Raw genomic sequence first — 3,741 nt, 5'->3', positions numbered from 1 at the left:
TGACCCCTGAGACTCCTTCCCTTTCTGAAGGGACACCATTCTAAAATTTACATAAAAACCACTCTGAGAGATGGATAAGGCTTTTGTATTCTATTCAGGGGATAAGGTAAAATGGTGGGGGTTTTCTTTCCTCTTGAAGTGAAAGTTGTAGATTTTATGTAAGACCACAGCAAAAAAATCTGACATTTCTACTTTGTGAGTGCAAGCTAAAGCTGAGATTTGATTTTGAAATATGAAAGTAAACTGTTACTAGCTCAATTTAAGTCTGTAGGATTTATATTTATATATAACCTTTAAAGTTCTCCCAACTTCTCACCCTGGAGAAAAGAAGAAATTACAGCAATTTTACTTAGGGCTGGAAGTCAAGAGAGACACTAGTTCTAGGTTAATGGAAAACTGACACTGTTTTGCCTGGGCTGCCAGCAGCTTCCAGCGGCTTCTAACTGATGTGAACTCTCACGCCCAGAGACACAGTTACGAGTCTCACATATTAAATTGAGTGCTTTTGTGGTCCAAGCTCAATTACGATTCAGTTTTAAAAACGTTCCTTCGCGGTATTTTTAAGAGCACTATTTGTTTTTACACACCACCCCTTCACAGTCCAAAGCAACTTCTAAATGTCGTTATTGCTTGTGGCAAATCCATTTCAATTCTCTAGAAACGACTTTTCAGTGTGTTTCTCCTTGTGCTGTGTCCGCTCCAGTGTGCAGGCATGTGGCTTGCTCTCCCTGTACACCCACCACCAGCACTGCGCGCTGCCTGCCCCACAGAGACAGAGCTGCGATAGGCACACAGTGTTAGAAGGCTCCTAGATTTCATCTCAACTACTATGAATTTTTGCAACCCCCCTCCTCCCGTTTATTAATGTTGAAGAAACTGACGAGTGGTAGGGGCGGGGAGGGTGGTTCACAAAGCAAGTAGTAGCAAAATTAAGCTCGGGCACAAGGACTTTGGAGTCTTAAGCAATTCTCTTAGTTTGATTTCCCAGAAGCAGCACATGAGTGCAGGTGCAAGTAGTTTATCGGTCGGGCGATCCCAGGAAACACCGGCAGGAACAGGAGGAAATGAATCAGGAAAGGGGAGGCGGCTATTTAGGACGTGTTCACGGACAGGTTAACGCTGTGGGCCTGTAGGCCACCAGGGCTCCAGTCCCTGAGAACCTCTGGAGATGGTTCACAACAACCTCCGACTTGTTTGACCAACGCTTGTCTGTCATTGGTTGAGCCTTGCTCTTAGGCTCTTAACTCCCCCGCACTTCCAGCCCGCTCTGTGCAGGTGGCTAAGCATTTTTCTGCAGCCAGAGAGAGCCCTCGGCAGAGAGTTGCAGGGCTTTGTTTAGGAAGTCACCCAGCAGGCAGCACTGGTGCAGGCCTGGGAGACGTGGGTGGGACTGGCAGCCTCTGCTTCCGTGGTCGGATGCAGATTTCTCTCCTGTCTCTGGTCAGTAAACACCAGAGCTCCGCCTTAGAGGTGAGAGGCTGAAACAAAACGTGATTTACAAGGGAAGATTAAATAGGCAAATGAGTAAATACTATCCCTGTGTTATGGGAACTTACCATGCACATATGCACCTCACCACCTTTGCACATGCTGTCCCTCCACCTTGTGTGACTCATCCTAGAAAACTCCTACTCATCCTCCAAAGTCCAGCTCCAATATGAACTTGACTGTTAGGTCCTTGCCTGACTCCTCAAGAAAAATTCATTGCTCCCCTCTTTGCTCTGACAGCACGCTGTGCCAGCTCTGAAATAACAGGACCACGTAGTGTCCGTGTCTCCTGTGCGCCCACCACGGTGCTACTATTACTAGTAATAGTAGCTAACATTTATGGAGTTTAATTATGACTTTATGTGCCAGGCACTGTTTAAAATAATTTATGTTAATTACCTCACTCAATCCCCTCAGCAACTCTATGCAGTGGCTGCAATTAGCATCTCCAGTTTGTAGAAAGGAGACGGAGACGTTAAGCAAATTTCCCAGGATCATGTAGTCAGCAAGGGGCAGAGCTAGAAGTTTCCAGAAAGCCAGGCTTCCAAGTCCCTGCTCTTAGCTGCTGTACAGAACAGCCTATCTTTGGCTGCGGTAGAGAACGGGGCCCAAGGACTGAACCCTGGGGGTATTTCTAGCAGTTTTTGTAGGGCCTCCTGCTAGGCTGGGAAGCACGGTAGAGAATCTTACAGGGGTAGGCAACACGAGATTCACATTTTACAAAGACCCTTCTTGCTACAGTGTGCAGGGTGAACCGGAAGAGGAGAGCTTGAACACAGAGGCTGGCGCAGTGATCTGGGAAAGAAATAATGAAGTTCCAGGTTTAGCATGAGCTGGCCCCCGCTCATCTCCCTCAACGCCAGCCAGCGCGGCAGGGCTGACACTCCTGGGTGTGCAGGTGGAGCATCTGGACAAAGGGGCTGTAGCAGTGAGAATGCAGCCTGGGGGCCCTACAAGGGGTCACATAACACCAAGGTGGAGGGGCACTTTTGCTCACTTGCCCAAGAAGGCAGGTGGCCTAGCGATGGCCTTGCCAATCCAGACATTTTATTTTATTTAATTTTATTTTATATTTTATTTAATTTTATTTATTATTTTAGAGACAGCGTGCAAGTAGTGTAGAGGGGCAGAGGGAGAGAATTTTAAGCTGGCTCCACACTCAACATGGAGCCCGACACAGGGGTGGATTCCACAACCCTGGGATCACGACCAGAGACGAAATCAAGGGTAAGACACTCAACTCAATCAAGGGTAAGGGTGAGTCACCCAGGCGCCCCCAATCCAGACATTTTAAGCTGCTTTTTTGTTTCCTGATTGTGTCATGCTTTTCACCCACCTCTGTGTTTTGAATATTTGGTTTCCTCTGCTATGGATACTCTTTCACTCATTCATTAATTTATTTTTTTCACTTATTCGTACAACACATTCTTTTTAGCATCCACCATGTGCCGGTACCTCTGTATTTGATGGTGATTCGGTGGGGGAGCTTACAATCTAGGGATGAGATGAATATTAATGAAATCGTTATACAGATGTCACTCTGACACTGTCTTCAAAGGTCAAAGGGGACCATGAGACTGTATGCTGGGTGCTGGGGACTTATCTGCTCCAGAAGGCAGGTGGCCATGGTAAGGTCACCACTGAGACAATACGGTTTCCCTTAGGATGTGCATGACTTTTATGCTGATGTGAAGACAAATAGGAACTAACCAGGCGAAGAGGGTAGAGAAGGAGAGTGGCCACCCTTCCTGCAGCCCTACTATGTTTGACAGCGTGCTCATGCACCCCTGGGCTGGAGGACAGAGGTGTGGATCCAGACAGGCTCGACAAAACAAAGAGAGGGGACATTGAGGAGAAGGCCTGCAGGATGGGGAGAGTGTGCAGTGAGGAGGGAGTGAGAACCGCAGTGCAGACAGCAGGTTAGAGCCTGGGAGATCTGTGGGGAACCCTCATAGCAGGCTGCTGAGGAGCTCTGGAAAAGAGGCATGTTCAATATTGAATTTCCAATTGTTCTTCTGTGGTTTAGGATTCTTCCCCTCCCCAAGCCTTCAGTATAATCGGTTGCACACAAATCCTTCATGGGAATGGTTTTGGGGAAAATCAAGGGGGAAAGCAGAGTTCCCTGTAAAGTCAGTGGGGAACAATGAGAAAAGCACGGGCAGGTGAGGTGACACGGGTAAAGTCAAAGGGTCAGAGGACACTGAAATTTGGAGCAAATTTGGCAGCAATAGGAGGTGTGCAAAAAATCAGCCA

This window comes from Lynx canadensis, chromosome C1, assembly GCF_007474595.2.
Source record: "Lynx canadensis isolate LIC74 chromosome C1, mLynCan4.pri.v2, whole genome shotgun sequence".
NCBI classification, from domain to species: domain Eukaryota; kingdom Metazoa; phylum Chordata; class Mammalia; order Carnivora; family Felidae; genus Lynx; species Lynx canadensis.
This window is presented reverse-complemented; position numbering follows the sequence as displayed.